Here is a 16,539-nt window from a genome sequence, read left to right as displayed (position 1 = left end):
ATCAATCTAAATTTACTTTTCATAAGGTAACTATTTTAGTCTGGCAAAAGTTTCACACAGGAAAATTGTTAAGGTCTGAGTATTCTATTACCTTTAAAAGCACTGGAAACTTTGAAATTATTTCTTTCAGAATTTTCATATAATACTGAAAGGTGGGGGGGAGGTAGCAAAATGAAGGGAAATAGATAGTAGTAGTCAACTTCAATTAAGAAAAAGCAACAAGAGGCAGTTTGTACTCTTTTGATACGGCAGAAGCCCCCTGTGTCAACTCATGCTAAAAAATGTATATATACACACACGTATATATGTTTGTGTGTATTATATGTATATGTGACACACACACATAATTAATCCACAGTCTTAGGCTAATCACTCATTGTGGCAGAAACAACGAGCTGTTGACTACACTTTAATTAGCTCCTCCAGCCTGTAGAGGCATCACTAGGACCAAGATAGGAACAACATTCTCCATCTCCGCTTGCATCTGGGTATGGTTCTATCCCAAAGAATGTGACCAGAGGTGACCTGAAGAGTTTATGTCTGAAGGATAACGAGTTGATAATTGTAGCTTGCAGCTTCCTCTCTCCTTTCCTTTTTAGGACAAACGTAGAGCCACTTGATGAAGGTGGTGGGTCCCTGAATAACTGAGCAGAAAACTGACCCTCAGACCACCAAAGTCCATACTACACTCCTGAGTGAGTGAGAAATGAACTGTCCATGTGTTGCTCCACTGAGGTTTAAGGTTTATTATTTAGTGTTTAACTAACGCATTTTTTCTTTAAACCTCAGTTGCCTTCTCTGTAAAATAAAGTCTTTGAAAAGGATCCACTGTAAGTTTTTTCCATTGCTTATGTTTTTATCTTAGTTTTTAATTCTCAGAAACACTGCGCACATTTTACCTTTTAAGTTAGTAAGTCTACTTTTTTTCCCACAAAGACAGGTTCTTCAAGTTATGGAGAAGTCATAGCAGACTGTTGCTTCAGTTTAAGATACGCATTCACATATGAGATGAGAAGGGTGAGGACCCAGAGAAACGCCTTTGACAGAGGGGAGTGAGAGCATACTGAAGAACGTTTAGTAATAAAGAATTCAGATGGGAGAAACGGATGGGTTACATCTAACAGATTTGCTCAAAGGAATTCTGGAAAGGCAAATATGTGAAAATGTATAGCAAAGACGTGAAATGCCTTTTGGTCCCTAAATGGATTTCATTTCAAAGACGTGCATATTGCAAATACATGTACCATAACACTTCTCTGTCCACTTCTAGAATTTTCTAAAGCCTGACAGAACATCTGCAGAGAGAGGATGTCATTCCAAGATAATCGACAGCAAGTTACTAAATTAAGATAAAAATGTCCTTAACCTTGAACAGTTTTTAAAGAGATTTTAGAAGAAAGGAGCCCTCCAGGGGGTTGTATAACTATATAATTGTACCCTTTCTAAAAGGCTATTTACAGATACATAATGTTTCCCCTCCATTCTTTAAAGTAAAATATAGGATAAAAAAAATAGTTTGGGGATAATATTTGTTTGGGACAGCAGGCACTGCTAATCAGTACCACTCTCTCCTTATTCCTTACTATCAGAGCCCTGGTTTAGGAGACCCCATTATCCTTAAGGCTAAGGTGGCCAGTTTAGAATCCGAGCTGATGAGATCTAAGTGCAAGTCTGCTGACCATCTGTGGTAAAAAATTTGCTCTCTGAGTTAGACACTGCCTTTTTTTTCTTACTTAATTTCTTTTTTTTTTCCTTTTCTTTCTTCCTGCCCAAATTGTTGGAACACTATTGGAGATTCTGGGGTCACTTTGAAGCTATGTGGACGTGCTAGAGATGTGGAAGCTGGAAGAGCGAAGCAACCCAGTCCCCTGGTGATGCCCTTCAGCAGCTGGACTAACGCTAGAGGGACTATCTCCAAACTTCCTGCTACCCGTGGAAAGTAAGGTAAATCACTCATTCACTTTCTGTTACCTACTAACTGATCCAGAACTCTAACCTCAGGGTTCTAGAACCCTTCTCAGTATCCCATAGTCATACTCATGTTCCGGACTCCTGATCATCAGACTTGCTTATAGCAGATGTATGGGGAGGGCGGGCTCTTCTGGAAGCCCTCATACTTCCTCCCCGACCCCCACCACACACAAATAATGATCTTTATGTCCACTCATCCTTCTATCTACACTCAGAGGCCAGGGCCCCCAGGAAGGCTTCACTGACAACCCTTTACTCCTCTCTACATGCAGAAAGGGTAGAGGTGTGGGCTCTGGAATCACACTTCCTAGACTTGAATTCTTAATCTGTTACTTACCAGTTTAGGACGTGGGCAAAGTAGTTACCTTCTCTGGACACCCCTGTAAAAGAGGAACACTAAGTAGCACCTATGTACCTTACTGAAAGGATTAAATGAGCAAATGCAGGTAAAGTTCTTATAATTTTTTCTTGGGTCAATCAATTCTAGCTGCTATTGCTACCTTTGACTAATTTAGGGCAGTCCCTTTGCCCTCCTTTGGTTCTCTGGGCCCGTCTCATTCACAACACACACAACCGCATACTGCATTCACAACACACACAACTGCATACTGCAGAGTTTTGAAAGGTGGTTCTCAAAATGTGGTCCCTGGGCCAGCAATATCAGCCACACCTGGGAACTGGTTAGAACTCTGGCACTGGAGCCCTGCAATCTGTGTTTTAACAATATTCTCAGGCAAATCTGATGCACACTAAAGGTTGACGACAACTGAGAACATCTGTCTCAGACTCTCCTGGAGGCATTCACCAAAAATACAGATACAGGACTTACACCTGACCAGCTGGAGAAGGGGTCTAGTAATTGCTCTGGTTATCATGCTTGTCATGATTTTTCAGCACATAAATGTTTGAGAATCACTGCCATTTTGAATGTGTGTTTCACTTGTCTGTTTTTCCAGTGGACTTTACTTCCTTGCAAGGAAGGTTTGTGAAGATCTGTTGTTGTTGTTTGCATTATTAGTTTTAGTATGCTAATTCTAGAATCTCTGGCGCATAGTGCAATCTCAGGCAGGAAGTAGTGGCTCATTAAAACAGGTATCCCAAAAGTCTTAGTAGAACTTCAAGATTCATTCCTTCGGGAAGAGGTAAAATTGTCATTAGATGCAGATGATATGATACTATATATAGAAAACCCTAAAGACTCTACATGAAAACTACTACAACTGATAAACGAATTCAGCAAGGTAGCAGAATACAAGATTAACATACAGAAATTGGTTGCATTTCTTTATACCAACAATGAAATATCGGAAAGGGAATGTAAAAAAACAATGCCTTTTAAAATCACAACCCCAAAAATAAAATACTTAGGAATAAACCTCACCAAGAAGGCAAAAGACTTATACGCTGAGAACTGTAAGACATTAATAAAGGAAAGTGAAGATGATTCAAACAAATGGAAAGACATCTCATGTTCTTGGGTTGGAGGAATTAATATTGTTAAAATGCTCATACTACCCAAAGCAATCTACAGATTTAATGCGATCCCTATCAAATTACCCATGACATTTTTCACACAATTACAACAAATAATCCTAAAATTCATACAGAACCATAAAAGACCCAGAATTGCCAAAGCAATCCTGAAGAAAAAGAACAAGGTTGGAGGCATAGCCACCCCAGACTCAGACAGTACTCCAAAGTCACAGTAATCAAAACAGCGTGGTATTGGCACAAAAACAGACATATGGATCAATGGAACAGAATACAGAGCCCAGAAATAAACCCACACACCTCAGTTAATCTTTGACAATTAATCTTTGACAAAGGAGGCAAGAATATATAATGGGAAAGAGACAGTCTCTTCCGCAAGTGGTGTTGGTAAAGTTGGACAGCCTTATATAAACCAGTGAAGTTAGAACACATCCTTTCACCATACACGAAAATAAACTCAAAATGTCTTAAAGACTTAAACATAAGACATGACACCATAAAACTTCTAGAAGAGAACACAGGCAAAATATTCTCTGACATAAATCATACCAATGTTTTCTTAGGTCAGTCTCCCAAGACAATAGAAATCAAAATGAAAATAAACAAAGGGGACTGAATCAAACTTACAAGCTTTTGCACAGCAAAGGAAACCATAAACAAAATGAAAAGACAACCTACAGAATGGGAGAAAATATTTGCAAATGATTGCGACCAGCAAGGGCTTAATTTCCAAAATATACAAACAGCTCATACAACTTGATGACAATAAAAGCAACAACCCAATCAAAAAAATAGGCAGAAGACTTAAAGAGACATTTCTCCAAAGAAGAAATACAGATGGCCAATAGGCACATGAAAAGATGCTCAACACTGCCAATTCTTAAAGAAATGCAAATCAAAACTACCATGAGGTACCACCTCACACCAGTCAGAATGGCCATCATTAAAAAGTCTACAAATAACATATGCTGGAGAGGGTGTGGAGAAAAGGGAACCCTCCTACAACACTGTTGGTGGGAATGTAAGTTGGTGCAGCCACTGTGGAAAACAGTATGGAGGTTCCTCAGAAAACTAAAAATAGACCCACCATATGATCCAGCAATCCCACTCCTGGGCATATATCCAGACCAAACTATAATTCAAAAAGACACATTCACCCTGATCTTCACAGCAGCAATATTCACAATAGCCAAGACATGGAAACAACCTAAATGTCCATCAACATATGAATGGATAAAGACGATGTGGTACATATATACAATGAAATACTACTCAGCCATAAAAAAAAGAATGAAATAATGCCATTTGCAGCAGCAACATGGATGCAACTAGAGATTATCATACTAAGCAAAGTAAGTCAGAAAGAGAAAGACAAATACCATGATACCACTTATATGTGGAATCTAAAATATGACACAAATGAACCTATCTATGAAACAGAATCAGAGACATAGAGAATAGACTGGTGGCTGTCAAGGGGGAAGCAGGTGGGAGAGGGATGAACTGGGAGTTTGGGATTAGCAGATGCAAACTGGTATATATAGATTGGCTAAACAACAAGGTCCTACTATATAGCACAGGGAACTATATTCAATATCCTGTGATAAACCATAATGGAAAAGAATATGAAAAAGAATGTATATACATATGTATAACAGAGTCACTTTGCTGTACAGCAGTAATTAACACAATGCTGTAAACCAAGTATACTTCAATAAAAAATAAGTTAATTAAATTTTTAAAAAGATTAATTCCTTCAGAAGAACAAGTACTACACATTCACAAAAAAAGCACCCTTTGAAAGTTTAAATGTTTGAATTTCTTTGCCACTTCCTTAGTTTTGATCATCTTGGACAATATATTTTTAATACTGACTTTTAAAAAGAATTGTGTTTCAGTGTTTGCTATCCTTAGAGAGACAGAAACAGATAAGTACAACTAAATACTTATTTTTCAAAAGTCTCAAAAGTATAAGGGAAATGAAAGTAATTTATCTTCAAATGATTTGGGGGTACGTTTCTAATTTCATACTTCTGATGGGATTCAAGATTAAAACTGTATTAAGACATTTGAGACATGCCGCATTGGTATTAAATGAATGTAATTTTGTGTAAAGTGGTAGAAATATTTTCTTCAGCAAACATACCTGCAGATATAAAATCACAACCATAAATCTACAAAAAAGCAAGCTACTGAATGAAATCTGATTGGTTATTTCCCTGCAGTATGGATCTGCTAATAATTTAATTTACTACTTGCTAACACAAGCCAAAATTTAAATATACATATATATATGTGTGTGTGTGTATATATATATCTCTTCAATTTTAAATCATTCATATATATGAACAAGTATACATACACATATATAACAATTGTTCATATATATATATATATATATATATATATAAACAATTTAAATTAAAGAAAGTACATCTGGTGGCCTATTTTTTCCCCCCGATTTCTAAAGAACACCATATTCTATTCTAGGCAGTGGAATGTCAATCCACCTTAAGGGTTGTTCAATGAGCATATCTGAGAAACCACTGGTTTAGCCAATGATGTACTTATTCAGGGAGGTCCTAGTGCCACTGTCAAGAGCTTATCCACAGGACAGATAAGAAGGTACTTGTTTGGTTTGTGAAAAGAAGGAGTAGTGAGGAATGGCAGGTAGCTGCAGGCTGATGACACGTGATGTCCATATATATGTAGAACCAACACGCCCATAATTGCACCCATTTTCCATACCCAAATCCAAAGCCTTTATATCATTAATCCCAGGCAAAAATGGTAAGATTCATGTGTGTTACTATCCCACGGCTTCAAGATGCCTATAAACTCATATGAGTATGTCTTAGTTTTATCAGTGGAGGACAAACCAGGCTTCTATCACCAAGCCCCATTCCATAACAGGCAAACCAGTCCAACACTTCTCTGAGTGCTGCAGGAGAGTCTATGGAAGGGGCGCTCACTCCACTGTGATGCCTAAAATGCCTTTGCACAGAGCAAACATTCAAACCATGCTGAGTGAATGAATGAGTGAACTGGTGTCATAAAACAGGCTTATTTCAGGGAAATTCCATTCAACAGGCTGGCATTCCTTCCTACCCATCTTAACTGTTAAGCTTGCCATCAGACAAAAAATTAATTATAAAACGTTAGAGCTGAGGAAATTTTAGAAACTATCTACTCTCCAGAGGTATACAACTTTAATTTAGTGGTAAAAATCACTAGGAGTGATTTAGGAGTCTATCAGACCTGAGTCCAAATTCCACATCTACCATATTTTTGTGAGCAAATAACCACTTCTGAGGCTCTGTTCCATGTATGCATTATGGGATATCATAATAATACATACATTAATTGTATGACTATCAGGGGATGAAATGACACAATCCATTTGCCATGGTCGGCTAAGTAATTGGCACCAAGTAAGCACTCAAGACATTAGCCAATATTAATAGCGGAGAGATGATAACAAAACTCTGGGACTGATGCCCACCCTAGTGGCCCCAGTGGTCATAATGACTTTCTTCCATTCAGCCTGCTCTCTTCTCACTAAGACTAAGGAAGAGAAGATGAACAAATTAGGAATAACAATTTGAAAATGGTTTTATACTCCCTGAATGAATGGAATTATAATAAAATGATTCATGAGTTCTGCAGAAATATGATGAGACTTTAGATCTTTATGTTAGTTCTCTGCAAAACCAATTTATGGCCCTAAGATGTACCTTCCCACCCAGCCCCATCCTTACCAGGATCAAATATCATTGTAAATGGAAAAGTCAACAACACATAATCAACAAGCTAAGTTACAAGCCAGTGAAGTCTCGGAGGTTTGATAGAGAAAATTCAGATTTATCATTATATGTAAAAATAAGATGATATGAAGAACTCAATCTAAAAAATATTACCTGGAGATCTATAATTCTACAATAGTGCTATAAAAAGTAAAGAGCTAGAAATCTATTTAGATGGTTTTCCTTATAAGAAAGCACTTTCTGTATAACTTTTAATGTACTATTGATGAGAACAATTCAACAAAATTCAAATAAATACCTGCAGATGTCCTACAAGAAGAAAAGAACAGAGTTAGATGTGACGGGATAACTGGACTTCAGGATGAGTAAGACCCTATACTTGACCTCAATAAATTACCATGAAATACAGTGGATGAGTCATGTACAGAATGTCAGAATTCCAAAAGGCCAAGCTAAGTACCAAAAGGAACATGTGGGGACTCTTAAGAAGGAAATAAAATATTGGTTAGTTGATTACGAAAAGGCAGAAGGGAGTAGGTTCCCTTTGGCTGCTCTTTGAAGAGATCACTTCCTTTCCCCTCTAGTCCTGAGGCTAGGGTGGCATGGGCAATAGAGGAATGTGGGGACTGAGAATCATTTCTACTCTCACCAGAGTGGCTGGAAGCAGATTTTCTTACCAGGATGTAGTAGTATGCTAATATTTAAGGGTTCTTGAGGTCAGAGAGAAGGGTTTGAACACTCCGGCTCCATCTCTTGCTGTGGGTCAACTTTCTTACCTTTCCAACACCTCAGCGTCTTTATCTGAAAATTGGGGATGATGATAATGTCTCCCACCTGAGTGTGAGAACTACATGATATAGTGCATACGCAGGGCTAAATCTGGTGCCTGGCAAACAGAAAGTGCTCAGTACGGCAGGCGAGTGTAGTGACAATAAAGGCAAAGATGACGGGGGTAGTGCCGGTGTTGCTTCTGCCCCCAGAACAGGCTCTGACTGGGAGAGAGTTAAAGCACCTTTGGGTTCATGGGGGTTTATATATAAGCAACGGTTGATCAATGGGAGCTGGTTGTCCAAATGATTATGTGCAATCTAAGAAAAAAATGGGCCTCGGATCTGCTCAGCTACTTAATATTAGCAGCGGTAGTAGTCAAAGAAGCTAAATTTTATTACGTGTTTATATGCCAAACAACGTGCTGAACGTTTTAAAAGGATTTACTCACTTATTACAAGGAGGCTATACGCTAGGTCCTGATAATGTTATTCGTCTCTTTCAGATGTTGACTGAGCCTCAGAGGGGTTACAAAAGCACCCAAGATCCCGTTGTCAGTACATGACGGAAATGAGTTCAAATCCAGCCTGTCTGACTTGTTCTTAATCACTAAGGTATGAAATTAAGCATGTTGCCCTTTGCCTGATTCTCCTTCTGAGGCCTGAATATTTCACTTAGCTCTCTGTGTGCAGAAGAGAGAAAATTCTCTCTCCTTCACCCAACTTGGCATCAATATCCAGCTCCCCTTCTCAAAATGGGTTGCTTCAACGAGCAGCAATGAATGCCGGGTCGTGGACCAGTCACCTTGATGACTAAGAGTCAGACACTAGGGAAAGAAAATGCTCTGTGACAAACCTACCCCTGTACAGAAACAAGACAGAAATGGGGGGACAGGGCAGAAGATAATGGAATAAGGCATAGGAAAAATAGCACCTGGCATCGTGATAGTAATAATAATAATAGTAGTAGTAGTGGTAATAGTAATAATAATAGACTTTACTATGCTCTAGGCATTGTATTAAGTGCTTGGTGTAAGTGACTTCATTTTAACATTGAAAACAAGTCTATGAGGATGAAATATTATTAACATCATTTTATAGGCAGGAGTATTGAGGTTCAGGTAATCAGGTAAATTGCCCAAGCTCATATGGTTAGCAAGTGGAAAGCAGAGATTTGAACCAGCACCTACACTCCTAACCATTATGCTATAACCATTATGCTGAAGACATAAGAATTCCAATGGTCTTTCCCCATAACCCACTCCTGCACTCCAGACCTAAACAGTCCAAGATCAAGAGAGAGCAAGCTTGGAGTTGCCACTCTTCAGTGAGTGTCAATCATTTCAAAACACTGTGTTTGCTAACATGATGTAGTTCCTGTGATAATCTTCTCAACCAGGTATCAAGAAACAGGAAGCAAAGATTCAAGTAACAGTATGCTCGTACTTACGAGGAAGGTGGGACAGCATAGTTGACACTGGGCTTAACTGTTCTGGAAAACGTGGTCCCAGTAGGCATACACGCTGGTACATTTTCCCCACCTACCAAATACAAAAGAAGTATTTCATTTCCATGTTGCTCTTCCAAGTTCCACCTCATTCGTGCCTGTCATTCATCCTCTGGCCTCTTCCTGTCTCCATTTCTGTACAGAAAGGTGCTGAGTCTCTGCTCTCGGATACGAAAGGGTGTGTTAAGGAGAGGGAGCCATGGTACCTCAGTCTTTTGTTTTTCTTCTTAATTCTATTATGCCAACTCCACTGAACTTAATTAGAGTGAATACAGAATTACACAATTACCCTCTGTTCTATTCTTCGGATGTTATATTTTGATAAAATTTACGACATGCTGCTCTCCCCTTGAACACCAGATGAACACTAGAAATGGATGTGTGTTGACATAAAATCTGTTATAATTACAACTAAAGTATAGCTTACATAATGATAGTGTTAACATAAAATTATAGATGTGTAGAGACAACGTGGTCATGCATTTTTTAGTATAAGTACATGCTTAGACCAATATCTGTTAGCGGAATGAAGATGGAAGAGAATTTTGGTTAAGCCACAAAGGCTGTTTAAGGACTTGCAGATAGCTAAGGGGAACTCAAAGACCAGTAAGATAGTATTTCCCCTGCCATGTTTTCAATTGCAAAGTGAAGGGAAGATGTGAAAGTAAGTACCCCTATGGAAATGACAAGACAAGTACCTTTTTTTCCTTGAATACCGGGGTAAATGCTTAAATTCTAATGTATATCAGTGATGCAAATTTTCAACTGAGTTTGATAAATCATAAAATAATAATTATACATATATGTATATAAAACTGCATGGAACTAGACAGTTCAGAATTACTTCTAATTAAAGAGGTACCCTATGACAACTAACTTAAACCTTACAAAATATGGTTCCAAGTACCCTATCAGAGTGAAAAGTAGGAGACTGAAAGGTTTATTGTAAATGTTTGTAGTCATGGTGTCTTACCTAAAACTACTCTGTCACAAATACTATTAAAATAATTGTGACATTTTATTCACTTTTACTGCAAACAACAAAACAAACTATAGGTATTTTTTCATTTCAGGTAATTATTTTAGCTAACAGTTACTAAATGTTTTGAGAAAGCAGAGTGCTAACTGCATGACTTCATTTTATCTTTAAAATAGCGCTTCCATGTCATTATTCTTAATATCTCCATTGTATTAAAGTGTATCTCTAGTTCAGACCTTTCTTCAGAACTGCAGACTTGTGTGTCCAACTGTGTACTCAGCATCTCTGCTTGGACGTCACGAAAACATCTCAAATCTTACACCTCCAAAACTGGTCTTTAATCCACCAAACACGCTCTACCCCAAACTTTTTCCATCTTAGGTGACAGTAACCACACCTTTCCAGTTCCCCAGGCCCTAAATCTCGAATTCACCCTTGACCCCCTCTTCCTTTCCATTCTTGCATTCAATCTACCACAAAGTGCTGTCACAACCTTCCCAATGTGCCACTTCTGAGAACTACCAGCCGCTAGCAGCCTGGTGCAGGCCACCAACATAGACCTCGAGGATCCTGTCGTCGCCTCCCGAGATTCTCCCTGACTCCACTCTCTCCCCACATCCTCAAGACCACAGATAGAGTTATGCTTTTCAAACAAGAGACAGTTCATGCCACACCTCGGCTAAAATCCTGCCCCTGGCTGCCTACATTTAGAGTAAAAGACACAATGCATGTGATGGCCTCCCAGGACTTACCCAATCCATCCCATCACATATCCGACCTCCAGCCCTCCTGCTGTCTCTTCCTCCCCACTGACTAAGTCAGCCAGGGTGGCCTCCTTGATATTCCTCCAAGCTGCCCGGCATATTTCTGCCTTAGAGTTTTGGGACTGGTTATTCTTGCTCCCAGGGAGTGGTCTCCCCATCATACATTCTGACAACGCCCTCACTTCAAGTCTTTGCTCAAATGTCAACTTATAAAATCCACCCTGACTACCCTATCTAAAATCAGAACCTACCTGTACACTCCTCCAGCACTCCCAACCCAAGCCTCTTCAGTGAGCTTCACATCCTTTTCCTTATCCCGTAGTGCCCATCAACCTGTGACAAAGCATAGAATTTATTTATAACATCCGTTTCCACACGAGAGTGTAAGGAGGGAGAAAGCATGCAAGAAGGAGCACGCAGGCAAAGGCTCTTGTCTAATCTATTCATTGATACGTCCAAGCATAGAGAACAGGAAGATGCTTGATAAATAGTCCTGAAAAAGATACAGATGAGGAAACCAGTAGTAAAGCTCAGAAAGTTTAAGAAACTTCCTCAAGGTTCCAGAGCTAGAAGAGGGTCACAGTAGAATTCACACTTGGGGATGTCTAACTTCAAATCTCTTAGCCTCTCTGCTATCTTTTTTTTCTTCTTTGCGGTACGCGGGCCTCTCACTGTTGCAGCTTCTCCCGTTGCGGAGCACAGGCTCCGGACGCGCAGGCTCAGCAGCCATGGCTCACAGGCCCAGCTGCTCCGCAGCATGTGGGATCTTCCCGGATCGGGTCACGAACTCTCAACCACTGCGCCACCAGGGAAGCCCCTCTCTGCTATCTTAAGTCCATGAAATTCAGGATTTGTTTTAATCAGTGCCATGGAAATTCTCACTCCACTGAATAGGATCACTAAAGTGTTCTCTGTCTAGATTTATATATATATTTTCCATTTAAACAAAGGAAACAGAAGAGGGGAATTCATCATGGGTTATTGCGCTAATTTTACAGCAATTTTAGCAATAATGACATTTAAGTAATAGTGATATTTAATGATAGCATAATAATAATAAAACAATAGCTCTTAAATGTATTGAAGATGAATTGCATGCTAAACTCGGTGCTAAAATATTTCCATGTATATTTTGTGCAAAATCCTTATGAATATTCTATCGGATGAGCTTTATGTGTAACTCCACCAGGCATACTTCTCTTATTCCGCTTTCAAAGATAAGGAAATTGATGAGAAGTGTGGTAACCGTTTGATCAAGATGAGACTGGTAATAAGTTGTGAGTATGAATTTAAATTCAGGTCTAACTCCAGAATTTGATTCTCAATCCATACATGAAAATTCTGATAACTCTTTTGATAAGCGTATGTTCTCTCCTGGAAAACATCCCCCATTATGTCTGCCTGTGCTCATACCTTCAGAACACAGTCAAGTTTGAAACATGATAAAAATGTTTAAATAGTGTGCTTTAATAAATGGAAATATCTTCATCTAAACAATAACACAAAAAGGCAGGCTGAGCCCTTTGAAGTGGCTTCGTTGCTATCTTCCATCCAGAACAAGAGAAGGAATCAACAGCTGCAGAGTAAAGAAAGCATGAAACCCAGAGATGGAGGATTCTGTAAATGACCAATTACAAGACTATTAAGCCACACTTTCATAGCAAGAGGCAAAATATTCCGTTAAACTGAAAATTCTTCTACCCCTCACTCCAAGGCCCACACAAACATTAATGTTGCATTTATTAGGATGTATTTCCTGTGCTCTATCAACTTGACTTTCAGCAACTGTATTAATACAGTCCTTTCGCTTTGCACATATATCTGAATGACGGATTCCATTACTGGAGTTTTGTAGAAAGAGTGGAGTGAATGAAGTAAAGTTTGGGAAGAGCCATCATAATCCATAATGATGGGCACTGAATCAGGACAAGAAGAAACCTCTCTTCTCATTTATTTGAATGAAAATTCTACTATATATTTATTGCCTCTGTACAGGGCCATCTGTTGAATAATGGAAAACAAGCATCTTTCATTTGGAGGTAGGATTTGTGTGCTCAAGTTTCGATGGGCCTGCAGAATTAATCTTGTTTTAGAAATGAAATAAAATGTAATTTCTTACTGTAAGTAGATGTGCTTAAGCAACTGGCAACTTTGATGTCTTTAAATCACTGCAGTTTCAGGGTAGGCAAATCTATAATTATTTCAAGCACTTCTTTATTGGTGCAACAATTGAGCAGTGTACATAGTGGTCAACAACCTGGGCATTGTCAGAGGACTCTAAGTTTGAATCTAGACTTTGCCACTCACCAGCTATGTGACTTTCAGCTATGAGAATCACTTTCTTCAGCGTTACAGTGTGGATTATTATATGCCCTTTGCAGAACTACTGTAAGAACTAAATGTATATGGGCACAGTGGCTCATAGTAAGGGCTCAAATTAGTACTGTGGTCACTACTAGTAGTATTGAAAAGAAATTACAACTTCTATTCTCATAAAGTGGGATATGTGTCCCTTTATCATTGTAATTTCATATCATTTTACTTTTGACCTTATAATTTAATAGCTTGATCCAGGAAACATTTAGCAGTAAATATAATTGAAAGAAGGTTACTTGTCAAACATGAAATACTGTAGTATCAAGTGTGCTGGCACAATACTCTGCTCAGATAATTAACCTGTAAAAATATGTTATTGTCTTCTTTTTAATTAAGCACATTGAACATATATATTTACTGTGCCAATTGGCGAAAGGTCCATTAATTAATCAGTCTAACTATATGTTGCATAAATGTCTTCTAAACATAATCGTATATGTATTTTATTTGTTGGGAAAATGTGTTTGAGATTGTTCTTTTCTGCCTATTTAAAGTAAAAGAGGGTGAGAAGTAGAGTTAGGCTTAATGTACTTTGTACTCCATTATGCCATGAAAATGCTTCTGTGCCCCGGAGACAACAACAAAAGATCTGCTTTAATGACAAGAATCAAGTATGTTCTAAAGCTTCCAGGTAGGAGGCGTACAGGTTGCAGTTCATATCAGAAGTCTTTGCTCTCTCTCTCAACTGCGTCTAGATGGGAAAGATGTGGTCACAAATGCTTCAAGGTGATATAGTAAATGTTGGAAAAGAGGGGGGTAGGAGGCAGAGTTTTGAATATCTCAAACCTGAGCTAGAAGGATTTTATTTAAAGAAAATAGCGGATATGATTTTTCACTTAAGGAATGCCAGTCAGCAAACCTAACACTAATGTAGGAAATTAGCTCTTTTAGCTATGATGCTTTCAAATGCACATGGCTGAAAACAAATTCAAAATAGTCCAAGGAAATTTCAAAACAAAAACCAAACAACAACAACAACCTCAACAAACAAGTACTAGAAATTCAGGGATGCAGCCATATTCAGATACAGCTGGATCTGGAAATTCCAGAGTATCAGCAGGGTTCCAGCTCTCTCTCCATCGCTCAGCCCTGCTTACCTCTGCAAGACTTTATTTTACAGAAAGTCTCTTCTGGTGCTGGATGGTCACTGGGAGTCCCAGAGTCATATCTCCCCAGCTTAGAAATTCCAGAGAGAAAAGACAATTCTTCCATTTTGCTCTGAGAGAAAAGTCCTGGGGAGGAGTCTGATAGACTTAGCCGAGGTCAGATGCCTACCCATGAGCCAATCACCTGCTTTACTGGAGTTCAGTCCCTGGGCGACTCATCCCCGGGGCCCGTGAGGAGGCAGGATGGCATTATCTGGCAGTTCTCCAAGAAAAGCCTGCTGTTTTTGTAAGATGAAAGGGGAGAGGACATGGATAATGAAACCTGTATCTGCTTCTGTAAAATCCACAGAATCTTACTCCCTGCCCTGTGTCGATGACCATGCAGTAAGCTGACCCAGGAGGTCATTTTTCCCACAACAGTCTTTATATATATGACTAAGGAACACACTGGTAAAAGAATATGGGAGAAAGTCTGAGTATGACAAGTCAGCTAGACTGATATTAACTAAAAAAGCTGTGTAAAAATATCCTTAAAAAGTTGCCCCCAACTCACTCAAAGTCCAAAGTTGGAGCTGGAAATACAATGTCATGGAGTTTGGATAAGAACAGGTTTTCTCCAAGTTGAACTATGACACAGAGATTAGAGACTTCTAGAAACTACACTTTTTCAAAGAAAAAACATCACAGGAGAAAAATGAGGCCTAGAAAAATTAAATGACTTAAGATAACATAGCTAATTAATGGCAGGACTGAGACTAGAGTATATACTTTGTGTAATTGGCTATGGTTTAGTTAGTTAGTTTGTTTGTTTTGTTATCACTTCAAAACGAGACAAACTTAAAGAAAGGAAACACAACCAAAACTCAGTGGTTGGAAAAGAGATGGATGTGAACGCCCACTTGTTTCTTACGTATAAAGTTACCCCTCGCAGTGTTCTGGAGGAGAAAACGCTGGCTCTTCCCAACGTTGGTTACATACACAAAGATTCCAAAGACAAGACAAGTGCTTTGCAAACGAAGTAACTAGAACCAGCTCAGGCTTCCCCGCGCCGGGTCCCACGTTCCACGGTCAGAACCACCAACTGTATCCCCCCGGGTAACAAGGTGATTCAGAAAAGCTGGCGTCTTCAGAGAAGGGAGAAAACTTAGCCGGGAAGAGAGGAGAAAACTGGCTCAGCTTCTTGCTGGGGTCTGAAACGATCCCAACAGAGTCCTTAAACCCCTCAGGTTTCCCCAATCAAGCACCCTCGCCTCCAACCTGGGCCACCCCAGATCTATCAGACGACAGAAGTATGCGGACGCACGAAGAGCTAACCACCCCACGAGAGGAACCTACGCGCGGCCGCACCCACTCACCCGCCGCTCCCCGGGAGACGGGAGACGAGTCCGGGGTCCAAGTCCTGGGCGTGGCACACTCGCCCCTCTCCGGGCCCAGCTCCAGCTCACCTCGGCGCAGCCCGCCTGGGCGCCGCCATCTTGACCACAAAGGGGGCCTCGCGCCGGAGGCCCCTGAGCGGGCGCCCTGAGCGGAGCCGGAGCTCCGGGGAGCCCCAGGTCGGCGCCCTACGTCCCCCGCGCGCTCGCGCAGCGTCCACGCGCGACGAGAATCCCTCACGCAGCCCCCGACCTAGGCTTCCGCGGACCCGGCGCCCCGCGCAGCCCGCACCGCGGCTCAGGCGGCGCCGAGGGCGGCCCGGGCGGAAGAGCGGACGCGGGGCACGCGCTCGGTAACCTGGCAACGCGGAGCAACCCGGCGTCTCTGGCGAACCCCTGCCTTCCACCGCGAGGAAGCACGGACCCCCCCCCCCCCCGCAC

General features: G+C 40.2%; 1 pseudogene; it reads right to left on the bottom strand.

Annotated features, from left to right (window-relative positions):
- LOC149749773 (UDP-N-acetylglucosamine--peptide N-acetylglucosaminyltransferase 110 kDa subunit pseudogene) overlaps window positions 1-16,074 on the bottom strand; it is a 42,876-nt pseudogene extending 26,802 nt beyond the window's left edge.
- Window positions 16,075-16,539: the final 465 nt, after the last annotated feature.

Source organism: Delphinapterus leucas, chromosome 3 (assembly GCF_059928025.1).
Source record: "Delphinapterus leucas isolate spDelLeu-1000000601 "Yukka" chromosome 3, BTC_Dleu_Yukka2, whole genome shotgun sequence".
Taxonomy (NCBI): domain Eukaryota; kingdom Metazoa; phylum Chordata; class Mammalia; order Artiodactyla; family Monodontidae; genus Delphinapterus; species Delphinapterus leucas.
The sequence above is the reverse complement of the archived record's forward strand: the minus strand, read 5'-3'. Positions and strand labels throughout refer to the sequence as shown.